This window comes from Cebus imitator, unplaced genomic scaffold, assembly GCF_001604975.1.
Source record: "Cebus imitator isolate Cc_AM_T3 unplaced genomic scaffold, Cebus_imitator-1.0 Scaffold658, whole genome shotgun sequence".
NCBI lineage: Eukaryota > Metazoa > Chordata > Mammalia > Primates > Cebidae > Cebus > Cebus imitator.
In genome coordinates this window covers 487,936-503,345 of record NW_016107973.1, presented here as the reverse complement: position 1 = coordinate 503,345, position 15,410 = coordinate 487,936, and the positions used below count along the sequence as shown (strand labels likewise).

General features: G+C 36.8%; 1 long non-coding RNA gene across 3 annotated transcripts in view; it reads right to left on the bottom strand.

Annotated features, from left to right (window-relative positions):
* Nucleotides 1–15,410, bottom strand: part of LOC108295770 — a 57,242-nt gene that overhangs the window by 15,428 nt on the left and 26,404 nt on the right. For 2 of the 3 annotated variants that reach the window (XR_005198273.1, XR_001821582.2), the window contains one exon: nt 5,997–7,565. The exons of the other annotated variant lie outside the window; for it this stretch is intronic. This is a non-coding gene — a long non-coding RNA (uncharacterized LOC108295770). Of the gene's footprint in view, nt 1–5,996; nt 7,566–15,410 lie in introns of those variants that run through there. 3 annotated transcript variants of the gene reach the window in all.

Sequence of the window (15,410 nt, the reverse complement as noted above, 5' to 3'; positions counted from 1 at the left end):
TTTTTTGAGACAGAGTTTCCCTCTTGTTGCCCAGGTTGGAGTGCAACAGGGCAATCTGGGCTCACCACAACCTCCACCTCCTGGGTTCAAGCGATTCTCCTGCCTCAGCTACCCAAGTAGCCGGGATTACAGGCATGTGTCACAGTGCCTGGATAATTTTGTATTTTTAATAGAGATGGGGTCTCCCCATTTTGGTCTGGCTGGTCTCAAACTCCTGACCTCAGGTGATCCGCCCGCCTGGCCTCCCAAAGTACTGGAATTACAGGCATGAGTCACTGGCCCGGCCTCAACTGTGTTTTTCTTGAAGAACATGGATTGTGTTAAAAAGAAATACAAGCTAACAACAGAGCTTACAAATGCAACTGAAGCACATAAAAATTCTCAAGGACAGAACTGAGATATGTAAATTTCATGTTAGCCTTGGATAGAGCATTCATGCCTTAATATAATTATCCCTCCTACGGAGTGTCTTAATCACTGTCTTAATCAATACAATACAGCAAAAGTGACGGGATGTCACTTCTGTGGTTATGTTACAGAAGATTGTGATTGCCATTTTGCCAGCAGATTCATTCTCTCTCTTCCTCCTTCTTCTCAATCACTTTTGCTGGCTTTGATGAAACAAGCTGCCATGTTAGAGAGGCACATATAGAAAGGAACTGAGAGTGTTCGCCAGCCAACAGCCAGTGAGGAACTGAGGTCCTCAGTCTAATAGCCCTCAAGGAATTGAGTCCTGCCAAAACCACAAAGGTGAGTTTGGAAGCAGATTCTTTTGCATGTTTTATTTTTTCATTATTTTGAGACACAGCTTCGCTTTTGTTGCCTAGGCTGCAGTGCAATGACGTGGTCTTGGCTCACCACAACCTCTGCCTCCCAGGTTCAAGCAATTCTCCTGCCTCAGCTTCCCAAGTAGCTGGGATTACAGGTGTCCACCACCATGTCTGGCTAATTTTTGTATTGTTAGTAGAGATGGGGTTTCGCCATGCTGGCCAGGCTGGTCTCAAACTCCTGACCTCAGGTGATCTGCCCACTTCGGCCTCCCAAAGTCTTGGGATTACAGGTGTGAGCCATTGTGCTCTTCCAGGTCTCATAAATTTTAACCTCAAACTATGTAAGCTAACACAAAATAAAATGTATGCTTAAGCAACACTATTGGCTTCATCAAGTTAAAAATAACAGGAAACACCTAATGTAAAGCCTTCTACTGGGAAGCTGACAAAAGAATGTGTGTTTGAAAAAAGGCCTCAGATCCAACATAGGTCCGGGGTCAGAGATTCTGAAAGTCTAGCAAATAATACCAGAAAAGCTGGTCTGTTTATGCAACGAAAATTTAAGTTAGCCTGAGGATAACGAAGGGGCATCACACACAACTGAGTAACCCCAAACAGTCATTTGATACTGTGATATCTGCATTTTTCAGAAGTCTTGTCAAATAGTTACATGTTCTCAGCTTTGTGAAAGTAACTTAACTCTAGAAGAAAAAAATATCTGTGTGGTGGTTCACGCCTGTAATCCCAGCACTTTGTGAGGCCGAGGCAGGTAGATCACCTGAGGTTAGGAGTTCCAGACAAGCCTGGACAGTATGACGAAACTCCATCTCTACTAAAATATAAAAATTAGCCTGATGTGGTGGTGGACGCCTGTAGTCCCAGTTACTCAGGCGGCTGAGGCAGGAGAATTGCTTGAACCCAGGAGGCGGAGGTTACAGTGAGCTGAGATCGTGCCATTGCACTCCAGCCTGGGAAAGAGAGCAAGATTCTGTCTCAAAAAGAAAAAAAAAGTGGCTGCAGGCAGATAAAGTTGGAAAGATGCAGGTGTAAATTACAAGATTACCAATCACTGTTACCATTGAGTAAATACCTTCAATGACAACTTGTATTACAGTGCTATTAGAAGAAACATGGGACTGAGACAACAGGGTAAATCAACAAGCATAAGAAACCATGTCATCATCCAGTTTGATTGAATAAGGGATGGAATAGTCACCAAGAAGTCATTTTTTTCCTCAAGAAGCACAAAATTTAGGGGACTAATATAAATGCAGTAGGCCCTCCATATTCGTGGGTTCTGCATCCATTGATTCACCCAATCAGGGATCAAAAATACTTGGAAAAACAAATTCCATCAAGTTTCAAAAAGCAAAACTTGAATTTGCAATATGCCACGCACTACATTGAATCTGCATTTAACAAAGTCATATGGAGTCATTGTATAAGGTATTAAAAGTAATCTAGATGTGGTGTAAAGTTTACAGGAGCATGTGTATAAGTTATGGGCAAATTCTGTGTCATTTTATTTAAAAGAACTGAGCATCTGCAGATTTTTATATTCCTGGGGGTCCTGAAACCATTCTCCCATGGACATTGAGGGACAACTGACTGTACATGGAGGATATAACTTGTGAGTCTTCGGGGCCTCACATTTTGGAAATGAGGATGTCCTGAAAGAATTATAAATGAGTAAATCTGATAGACAACAGATATGATTTTCCATCTCTATGGCTAAAGCAGGGAAATATTTGTGAATATGATACTGAAAAGATTGTATACATCTAGCCAACGTCATCTGGAAGTAGTCCCATGGAGGTGGGGCAATGGAAGTGCTTCAGGAAGAAAAATGATAATAACAGGTGCCGGGTGCAGTGGCTCATGCCTGTAATCCCAGCACTTTGGGAGGCTGAGGTGGGCAGATCACAAGGTCAGGAGTTCAAGACCAGCCTGACCAACATGGTGAAATTCCGTCTCTACTAAAAGTACAAAAATTAGCCAGGCATGGTGGCATGCATCTGTCATCCCAGCTACTCAGGAGGCTGAGGCAGGAGAATCGCTTGAACTCAGGAGGCGGAGGTTGCAGTGAGCTGAGATGGCACCACTGCACTTCAGACTGGGCAACAGAGTGAGACTCTGTCTCAAAAAAAAAAAAAAAACAAAAAATGATTGATCACAGTAGTATGCTCCCACGAGCAGAGGCTTGGAGATTCTTTAAGCAGCTTAGGTTTGAAACAAAACTTGAAGACCAAGGACAAATTTTAGAAGGTTTTAAGGAAAGAAACTGTGAAATAGATGGCATAAGTGTAGGGTAAGAGGCAGCTTAAGAGAGAAGGAAAGACGCAAAAACAAGGCACAAGATAAGGCAGAATGAGCTGAAGGGGACTCTGCCAGTAATATTTGACTAGCCCAGTGAATAAAATGCAGAATAGATGAGAACAGCTATTAATTAATGGATACTTGAGCTACTAAAATTGATTTTTTTTAAAGAATAAAAAGTAGTTTCATCCCATGGGGAATTTATAACAAACCATCCCAACAGAACTAGAATATAAAATTCTTATGAATGTCAAGGGAATAAAATTTACCACACAAGCTATGAATCAATATAATCAGCTGAAGGAGGTAGTGAGAGTTTGAGTTCCAAAAGATAGTATTTATGAACCAAAGGAAAAGGTAGATGGGCAGATATAAAGATAAACTTTCTATCAGATGCCTTAACAAGGACAAAGGCAGTTGTGTATTGATAAATGTTTAACAATTGAGTTTTCATTAAACTATTTGTAGTGTTAGTCTATTTCCACTATGTAAATGCTCCTACTACAGTTGATTTCTAGCTACCAACATGATGTCACTTAATGCAGAGATGTGAAGAGATGTGCACAATTTGCTGTCAAGAACATGCCACTTGCTTAAAGGCCTCCTTCACCAATGTGATTAAAAGGGGAACATTCCCATGCAAAGAAAATGAAAGTTGAAAGTGAGAAAAGGAAATATCTGTCGTAAAGGAGATGTAGGATGAGCATAAAGGAGGTGGAGATGAAAGAAAAAGAGATCAAGGCAGACAGAATTCAGCTGTATGCAGTACTCTTATGAACAAAAGGGCCAAGAAAATGTGTGTGTGTGTGCACACTTGCGTGTGTGTGTTTGTGAAGCGGGGGAGATGCAACAGTGGAGAGGGATAGATTGGTTGATTACCTAGACATGGATACTCATATGCAGTTTAAAGGAGTGTTTGTAGAAGCGTGGACTCTGGAGTCAGCAGACTTTACTTCAAATATTGGGACCTCCACTTACAAGCACCGTGTGCGACCTTTAACAAAGTTAGTCAACCTCCCTTAGCTTTATTTCTCTTACCTGTGAAATGTAGAAAGTGTTTGGCAAGATGCCTGCCATATACTAAGCTCTCAGTAAATGCTAGCTGTTAATGTTATAAAGTATGTAAAATGAAAAAAAGTTTTTGATTCACTAAAAATAGGTTGTCTAAACTTTCAAAGTTAATAACATTAGTGGGTTTTAAAAAGTATTTATTGATCCCAGATGTCAAAATTTGGCCTGAAGAGGATCAAATCTGACAAGCACATAGTTTGTATCACACAGTGCTGTATGATTTTTGAATCACTGCTGGTATTTAATAATCGACAAATTCCACAGGAAAATCCAGATTTTAGATTTTCATGAAAAACCAGGAGTTTTGTAAACACTGGGGTTGCATTCCCACATTGCATCAGTTGACTGGAGGGAGCCTAGTGGTGGTTTCAATCCTTTAGAAAAGCAGGTGTTTCCGTTTTACTTTCCTTACTCGGCTTTAGGGAAAGTAAAGCTTGTTCACATTACCTAGTTACCTTCCTGGTCCCTAGAGTCATTTCAATTTGTATTATTTAATTCATATAAACTGCATTTCAAAAGTGATATGAAGGAATGGTTCAGCAAATGATTGAGATTCAGATCAACTTAAAATTCAATACTTTTTATGTTCCAAATCTGCAGTTTACAATAAGGTAACCATGTGGCTATTGAGAACTTAAAAAGTAACTAATGCAATTGAAGATGTGCTAAAAGTATAAAGTACACACAGGATATTAAAGACAGTACAAAAAAGTGAAATATCTTTTTTTTTTTTTTGAGATGGAGTTTCACTCTTGTCATCCAGGCTGGAGTGCAATGGCACAATCTCAGCTCACTGCAACCTCCGCCTCCTGGGTTCAAGCAATTCTTCTGCCTCAGCCTCCAGAGTAGCTGGGATTACAGGCATATGCCACCATGCCCCACTAATTTTTATATTATTAGTAGAGACAGGCTTTCACCATGTCGGCCTGGCTGGTCTCGAACTCCTGATCTCAGATGATCCACCCGCCTCTGCCTCCCAAATTGCTGGGCTCCACACCCAGCCCAAAAAATGAAATATCTTATCAGTAATTTTATATTGATTATGTGTTGAAATGATAGCAATTTGGATATACTGTGTTAAAGGTATTAAAGTTAGTTTTGTCTGTTTCTTTTAAATTATGTTTACTATAAAACTTAAAATTAGATTTATAGCTTATAATGTATTTCTATTAAATAGCACCATTCCAAGTAATTTTAAAGATATACCATGTTTTTAAAATTAAAAAATCATACTTTAAAATGTCTGATAAAAATGATAAACATTCATTTTGGAAAACACAAAGAAACATAAAGAAAAAAATTAAAAATCTTAATTCTACTAAATATTGTTAAATATTTCAGTTTCTTTTTGTTTAGATTTTTCTACATGAAATGTTTATACATAGAATCTTATTCTATTAAAACTGGATCATATATATATGCTATTTTTCACTTAACATTTTAACATAATCTTTTTGCAATATCTTTAAGAATTCTTTGAAACAAAGTTGCTAAATGGATTAAGAAATTGACTACAATAATAAAGTGGGAGAAAATATAGATAATTATTTAAGTATGTTAAAGGCATTTCTCAGTAGATGACTGGAAATTAAACAAAATAATTGATTTTATTACATAAAAATAAACTTTTGTATAGTATAAGTACAATGTAAAAACAGGCAGATGAAATAATGAAAAATATAACATATAGGAAAGACAAAGGATTAATAATATAACTATACAGTAAATTGATTGAAATCAATCAAAGAAAGGGGAACACATAAATATGAAAATGGATGGATAAAAAGTTAAAAATTTTTATGATTAATAGGCACGTGGAAAAAATGATCAGTTTCATTCACATCTTAATTCAAGCTGCTATAACAAAATACCATATACTAGGTGACTTAAACAACAGAATTTTACTTCTCACTGTCTGGAGGTTGGAGTCAGAGCACCAGCATTGTTGAGTTCACTGAGAGTTTTCTTCCCAAATTGTATTATAGATGGCTTCCTTTTTGCTGTATCTTCACAGGCAGAGAAAGAGATCCTGTGTCTCTTCTTCTTTTTATAAGGCCACTAATCTTCTCCAGAGAGCCTCACTCTCATGATCTAATCTAACCCTGAGTATCTTCTAAGGGTCCTACATCCAAATACTGTTACATTGGGGATTAGGGCTTGAACATATTTATTTTGGGGGAACACAAATATTCAGCCCATATTAACTAGTAATTAAGGAAATGCAAATGAGAGCAAGTAACATTTTGAAGTAACAATTTGGCAAATAATTTTGATAATAACATCAGCCAACATTTATTGACCACTTATGATCTAAGTGCTTTACATGCCTTATCTCATTCAATTTCCCTAACCACATAAATTGCTTTCGGATACTACTATAAGGAGATTGGACCACACATTCAAAGAAACGTTACTATATACTTGTGAGGGTGGGATTTGAACATAGACAGTCTGACTTCTGAATCTATGACATTATTAATTATTTATACCTAGAGATGAGGGTTTAGAAAAATGCGCACTTTTATACAGTACTGGTGAGAATGAGAACTGGTACAACATTTCTGGAAGGTAGGTTGGAAATAAGCATTAAAATACTTCTGTAACCTAGAAATTTTATGCCTAGTACTGTACTATATCAATTGTATTATTTGTCGTCATACAAATAGTCTGTATTTGGGCTTTGAAAATATCTAAGTGTGCAAGTATGTAAATATATGCAATAATAGGATGTTTACTTTAGCATTTTTGAAAAACCAAAAATCTCAATAAGACTAACGCTTATAAATAACGGGAAAGATGAGTACATTAGATGTAATAATACTTGGAAAAGCTATACAGCCATTATAAATAATGGAGTAGTTCTGAGCAGAATGAAATGGAAAACTCTTTAGGAAATATTATCATATCAGTTATATTGCATATGGAGTTTTAGCTGTATATAAAAAATAATCCCCTCAAACTAGCTTAACTATTAAATAAGTTTGTGATTTCACATAGCAGGAAGAGCTGAGGTAGGTAGAACAGGCATCGGGGGCCACTGATTCAGTAACTAAATGAAGTCATTAAGGATCCAGGTTCCTTCCATCTCTGGCCAGCTTCTGCTATGCCTGGTGTCAGCTTCATCCTAAGGCTGGAATTACCCCTAATATAACAAGATGGCCATTTGCGGTGATAGAGTCTACATTCTTCTTTGTTTCTGTCCTTCAGGAGAGAGGGAAAACCTTTCCTAACTATAGAATAAAAGGCCATCCCTTCAATCCGATCAGGCCATTTTAAGAGGGTTGGACATCCTCAACCAGTAATGGCACTTAGGTAAATTCCAGGTTTGACAGGTTCAGAATAATTAGAACTTGTCCCCTGAAGTTTGTGGTGAAGTGAGATGGTGTTGACATCCAGATATCTGGGGTTCTGTTAGGGAGGAAGAGAGAAATTCATGTTAGGTAGATATAGATGACACTGGGAGCCTCAAACATAAGAATGGCTCTGGACTCTATGGACTCCAAGAGGACCTGGTGGGAGGTGAAATACAGCAAGAAAACATGCTGAATAATATTTGCAAGGAAAGGAGGCAGGACATAAATAACTGAAGCAATCCAGAAAGTGCCAACACCTGGGGGAGAAGAGAAAAAAATATATAGAGAGAGATAGAGAGAGAAAGAGAGAGAGAGAGGGAGAGAGACTACATAATATGACTCAATAAAAGCTCCCCAACTGACAAAAATCTGAGGGATCCCTGGAGCCCTGGGGTTAAAACCGGAGCAAGGAGCATTTTTCAGGGTACCAGCTCTGACAAGGCCACTCACTAGAGCTAAGTGGAAGTCATGTGGGTCTGCTATAGGATGCCCACAAAACCAGTCAGTGAGGAGCAGAATCAAGAGAAGAGAACTGCAAATAGATAAATTATTCGGAGTTGTCACTTTTATCACATGCACAGAACCTCCCTTCCCATAGTCTTGCCCTGCTCTGTGGGTTGGGCATCTCTCTCCCTCCAGGAGTAGGTAGAAAGTCAGCATTGAATGTTGTTGCACAACATCCCTGAAAAGCAAACACTTCGTCTCAGCTTTGAATCTTGCTGAGGTTTGCAAGGACTTCCACTGGGCACTGTTTGTTCACTTGTTAGGCTCATGACATCCACCCCAGCCAGGCTACTCTCTTTACTTCACTAGCCCTTTCCAAAGCACCTCAAACAACAACAACGACAAAACAAAACAAAACAAAAACCTCCAATCCAATCCACCTTTCTAGATTGGACCCACATTCATCTTCCTCACAACAGCTTCTCTGGCTCTATGGATAATCCCCTTCTCTGACTTTTATTGAGCTGAAAGGATGCCATAGCCTTTCATTTTTCCCCCCAGCAGTTGTTCATATGCAACAGTGGACCTGCACAGGCATCCTTTGTTATGCTCCCACCCCCCACCCCATGGTGCCTTGCTTTATGTTTCTTAATTGTTTTGTATCTATCACAAACCTTAGGCCACTGAATAATCAGTGAACTGATCTTTCGGTTTCTCCTCTTGCCCTTCTCCAATCCAGTCTCTATATGGCAATCCAAGGAACATTTTAAAAGAAAATTACAGTATACACCTTCCCTCAATTATATTCAATAAATGCCTCTGTTGCATTCAGGTAGTTAGAAAAATAAAACCCTTTAGGTTCTGTAAGATCTGGCTCTAGGCTGCCATGCTGACTCAGGTACTCTTCCCCTTCATTACTAAGCTCCAGTCACACTGCTTTCATTTAGTTCTAAATGGGCAGAGGACTTTCCTGCCTTAGAGCCTGTGCATTTGCTCTTTCTCCTGGGAGGGTAACCACACTCCCATCCTGGCTAACAATTATTTACTCTTTAGGACTCATCTTAAATATCATGCCCACTGAGAGTCCCTCTTTCATTTTCTGGTTTCAACCATCACATTCTTATCCTTCTTAGAACCTGGTTCTATTTCTTCACCAAAATTTGGGATTGCATATTTGCTTAATGTTTCTCTTCCCTACTAGACTGTACATCTTTAGAAAACTAACACAGGAATAAAAAGCTAAATAACACATGTTCTCACTTATGATAGGGAGCTAAATGATAGGAACTTATGAACGAAAAGAAGGAAACAGCAGACACTTGAGTCTACTTGATGGGGGAGGGTGGGAGAAGGGAGAAAACCAGGAAAGATAAATATTAGATACCAAGCTTAATACATGGGTGATATAATAATATGTACAACAAACCCCCATGACATGTTTTTATCTATGTAACAAACCTTGACATGTACCCCTAAACCTAAAACAAAATTTTTAAAAAAGAAATAAGAGCAGAAAACTTTTCAAATTGGAGACACATATAAGCATCCACGTACAAGAAGGTCAAAGTCTCAAATCAGATTCAGTACAAACAAGACTACATGAAAACATGTTATAATCAAACTGTCAAAAATAAAGAGAAAAGAAGACCCTGAAATTAGCAAGAGAGAAATGCAAATAACATATAAAGGAGTTCCAATAAGGTGGCAGATTTCTCAGCTGAAAGTCTTATAGGCCGGGAAAGAATAGGAAAATATATTCAAAGTGCTGAAAGAATTTTAAAAAAAAGAACAAAAAATCCTGAAACCAGAGATACTGTACCTGATAAAGGCATCCTTCAGAAGTGAAGAAGAGATAAAGACTATTCTAGAAAAACAAAAGCTAAGGAAGTTCATCACCACCAGAACTGCCTTATAAGAAATGTTAAAGGAAATTTTTCTAGCTGAAAGAAAAAGATGCTAATCAGTAAAAGTTAGTGAAAAGTTTAATTCAGAATACTCACACGCTATAATGGTGGTGTATAAAACACTTATATTAGGTTGTTGCAAAAGTGATTGCAGTTTAATGACAAAACCCACAATTACTTTTGTATCAACCTAATGTCTTCAGTATAAAGATTAAAAGGCACAACCATTAAAATAATAATAGGTAATAGTTTGTTAAGGGATATACAATATAAAAAATGAAAACTATGACATAAAAGTTTAAAATGTGGGGGAGGTGGAGTAAAAGTAAAGAGCTTTTTTTGTGTAATCAAAGTTGTTATTAGTTTAGAATAGTTCATTATAACTCTAAGATATTTTTGTAAGCCTCATAGTACCTACAAACCAAAAACCTACTGTAGATTCCCAAAATATAAAAAGTAAGCAAAATATAAAAAGTAAGAATTCAAATCATTTTACTAGAGAATATTACTTAATCACAAAGGAAGATACTAAGAGAGAAAGAAAGAAACAAAGAATTGGCAAAACAACCAGAAAATAATTAACAAAATGGCAGTAACACATATATAACCCACAGGCAACATCATACTGAATGGAGAAAAGTTGAAAGCATTTTTTCCAATATCTGGAATAAGACAAGGATAACTTGGTCAGTCTGGGTTCTAAGGGGGAAAAAAAAAAGACAAGGATATCCTCTTTCACCACTCTTATTCAACATAGTACTGGAAATCCTAGACAGAGCAACCATGCAAGAGAAAGAAATAAAAAGCATCCAAATTGGAAAAGAGGAAGTCAAACTATCCTTGTTCACTGACGATAAGATCTTATATCTAGAAAAACCTAAAGACTATACCAGAAACATTTATATTTGACGAATGAATTCAGTAAAGTTTCAAGATAGAAAATTAAAAATATATAAAAATCAGTAATGTTTCTATATACCAGTAATAATCTAGCTAAGAACCAAATCAAGAAGGCAATCCCACTTAAAATAGCTACAAAAAGCTACACAGAGCTATATTTAACCAAGGAGTTGAAAAATCTCTACAAGGAAAACTACAAAACTCTGATTAAAGAAGTAAATAACACATTCAAATGAAAAAAAAAAAAAAATCCCATGCTCATGGATTAGAAAAATATTGCTAAAATGACAATACTGCCCAAAGCAATCTACAGATTCAATGTTATCTCTATTAAAATATCAACAATCTTTCATGTTCTTCATATGTACCCCAAAACCTAAAATGCAATAAAATAAATGGAAAAAAAATCAACTTAATTTTTTATCAAATTAGAAAAAAGCAATTCTAAAATTCTTATGGAACCAAAAAAATCCTAAATTGCCAAAGCAATCCTATGTAAAAATAATAAAACTGGAGGCATCACATTATCTGATTTCAAATTATATTACAAGTCTATGGTAACCAAAACAGCATGATATTGGCACAAAAGTAGACACATAGATCAATGGAACAGAATAGAGAACCCAGAAGTAATGGCGCATATTTACAGCCAACTGATGTTTGACAAAATCAACAAGAATATACACTGGGAAAGGATACTCTTTTCAATAGATGGTACTGGAAAAATTGGATTGCCATTTACAGAAGAATAACACTGGACCACTATTTCTCACTATATACAACAATCCACTGAAGATGGGTTAAAGACTTAAATGTAAGACCTGAAAGTACAAAAATGCTAGAAGAAAACCTAGGGAAAATTCTTCTGGATATTTGTCCAGGCAAAGAATTAATGACAAAGACCCCAAAAGAACAGGTAGCTAAAACAAAAGTAGACAAATGAGACTTAATTAAATTTAAGAGCTCTGTGTAGAAAATAACTAATCAACAGAGCAAACAGCCAACATGCAGAATGGGAGAAAATATTTGCAAACTAAGGACCCAACAGGGAGCTTCTATCTGGAATTTTCAAGGAACTCAAACAATTCAACAACAATAACAACAAAAGTATCCCATTAAAAAGTGAGCAAAGAACAGGAATAGATACTTTTCAGAAGAAGACATACAAACGGCCAACAGGCATATGAAAAATGCTGAACATCACTAATCACCAGAGAAACGTAATTAAAATCACAATAAGATATCATCTTAAACTAGTTAGAATGGCTATTTTTTTTTTGAATGGCTATTACTAAAAAGACAAAATATAACAGACATTCATGAGGATGCGGAGTAAAGGGAACTCTTATACACTGTTGGTAGAAATGTAAATTAGTAAAACCTCTACGGAAAATATTATGGACACTTATGTTGAGAGGGGAGACCCCCTCGAATCCTTCAATTTCACCTCCTCCCTCCCCCTCCTTCCAGATGGGAAGGAGGGTGAAAAAGAAAAAAAATGAAACAAAATACCAAAGACCTAGGAAAATGACTCCCTTTTTAGTTCCCAGCACCTCTGCTGTTAACCTTGAAAGAGCTGCAAATGAATGTTATCTCTGCCGTAGAGCCCGGCACTGGTTCAGGGCCCCATGTCTCCACTGACCAGATTCCCTCCTAGAAACACCTCTGCCAACAAAGAGCTTGCTGCTTTTGTCTTGTCTCTGTAAGCCCCCTCCCCTACTGGTCCCCACTCATGCTGCATATGAATTAGCAAATCAATGAAGCCAAAACATTGTAAGGTCAGATATCCAGCAAATGGACAATGACATAGTTCCACCTCAGCTTCCCCTTTGGCGTTGTAAGCCTATAAACGGAAAGAGAAGCTGCAGCTTGGGGAGCTTGGTGAATGAGGCTGTAGCCCCCTCAAAGCTCCTGGTGGAATAAAAAGCCGCTTCCTTCCTCAGTTCGGTGTTAGAGAGGTTTGTTCCCTGCTGCTCCTGCTTCATTCTACTAACTAAAAGTAGAATCACCAGTCAATCCATTAATCCCACTGCTAGGTATCTATGCAAAGGAAAAGAAAGCATTACATCAAAAAGATAGCTGCACCTGTATATTTACTGCAACTATTTACAATAGCAAAGATATGGAATCAACCTAACTATCCATCAATGAATGACTGGATGAAGAAAATGTGATATGTATACATAATGGAATACTATTCAGCCATAAAAAGAATAAAGTCATGTATTTTGCAGCAGCATGGACAATGAACTGGAGTCCATTGTCTGAACTGATACAACTCAGACACAGAAGGACAAATACCACATGTTCTCACTTATAAGTGGGAGCTAAATAATCCATATACATGGATGTAGAGTGTGAAATTATAGACAATGGAGATTCAGAAAGATGAGTAGGTTGAAGGGGTATGGAAGATGATAAATTAATTAATGGGCACAATGTATATTATTCAGATCATTGACACCCAGAAAATCCTGACTTCACCACTACGTAATCTATGCATGTAACAAAATTACATTTGTAACCCATAAATTTAGATAAATAAAATTAAAATAAACAAAATGGCAGCAGTAAGTCTTTACTTCTCAACAATTACTTCGAATGTAGATGGATTAAATTTTTCAATCAAAAGACAGAGAATGGATGAATGGAAAAAAATGAATACCCAACTATATGTTACCTACAGGAGACTCACTTTAATTTAAGGACACACAGACTGAAAGTGAAAAGATGAAAAAAGATATTCCATGCAAATGGAAACAAAAATAGAGCAGGAGCTATACTTACGTTAAATAGACTTTAAGTACAAAACTGTAAAATTAGACAAAGAAGGATAGTATGTAATGATAATGGTGTCAATTCATCAAGAAGACATAACAATTGTCAGTATATTTGCACTTAACATAGGAGCACCTAAATGCATAAAGGAAATATTAATGAATCTGAAGGGCTAGATGGACTATAATACAATAATAGCAGGGACATTAAGTCTGACTTTTAACAAGGAACATATCCAGAGAGAAAATCAACAGGGAAAATTTGGACTTAAACTGTACTTTAGCCTAAGGGTAACTATCAGGCATATAGAAAGGATTCTGTCCAACAGCAGCAGAATACATATTTTGTTTAAAGCTCACATAGAGCATTATCCAGAATAGATCATATGCTAGACCTCAAAACAATCTAAAACACATTTCAAAAGACTGAAATTATATAAAGTATCTGCCACTATGGCATAAAACTAAAAATCAATAACCAAAATATTTTTGGAAACTTCACAAACGTGAGAATTAAACAACATAATCCTAAACATCAATGGATCAATGAAGAAATTAAAAGGAAATTTTTAAATATCTTGAGATAGAAATGGAAACACAGTATAACAAAACTGACAGGATGCAGCAAAAGTAGCTCTAAGGGGAAAGTATAGAGCAATAAATACCTATAACAAAAAAGAAGAAAGATCTCACATGAACAACCTAATATTACAACTCAAGGAACTGGAAAAACAACAAACTAAGCCCAAAGTCAGCAGAAGGAAGGAAATAATAAAGATTTGATCACAAATAAATTAAATAGAGACTAGAAATATAATAGAAAGTACCAAGAAAATGAAGAGTTAGTTTTTTGAAACTATAAACAAAAGTGACAAAACTTTAGCTAGACTGAAAAAACACAAATTACTTAAATAAATAAAAGCAAGAATGAAAGAGAAGATATTATGATTGATACCACAGAAATGGAAAAGATCATAAAAGACCATTATAAAAAATTATACACCAACATATTAAATAATGAAAAGAAAATTCGTAGACCCATACAACCTAGCAACACTAAATCATGAAGAAATAAAAGGACTGAGCAGAACAATAATAAGTAAGGAGAATGAATTAGTAATAAAAAGTCTCCCTTAAAAAAAGGCTCAAAATGAGTTATAATCCTTTGGGTATATACCCAGTGGGATTGTTGGGTCAAATGGTATTTCTGGTTCTAGATCCTTGAGACATCGCCACACTGTTTTCCACAATGGTTGAACTAATTTACACTCCCATCAACAGTGTAAAAGCATTCCTATTTCTCTACAGTCTCGCCAGCATCTATTGCTTCCTGACGTTTTAATAATCACCATTCTGAATGGTGTGAGATGGTATCTCATTGTGGTTTTGTTGTTGTTGTTGTTGTTTTGAGACAGAGTCTCACTCTGTCTCCAGGTTGGAGTACAGTGGCATGATCTCGGTTCACTGCATCCTCTGCCTCCCGGGTTCAAGCAATTATTCTGCTTCAGCCTCCCGAGTAGCTGGGACTACAGGTGCGCACCACCGCATCCAGCTAATTTTTGTATTTTTAGTAGAGATGGGATTTCACCATGTTGGCCAGTATGGGCTCGATTTCTTGACCTCGTGATCCACACCCCTTGGCCTTGTAAAGTGCTGGGATTACAGGCATGAGCCACCGCACTTAGCCTCATTGCAGTTATGATTTGCATTTCTCTAAAGACCAGTGACGATGAGCATCCTATGTAAAAAAGACATATGACACGTATGTTTATTGCAGCACTATTTACAATAGCAAAGACTTGAAACCAACCCAAATGCCCATCAATGATAGACTGGATAAAGAAAATGTGGCACATATACACCATGGAATATTAT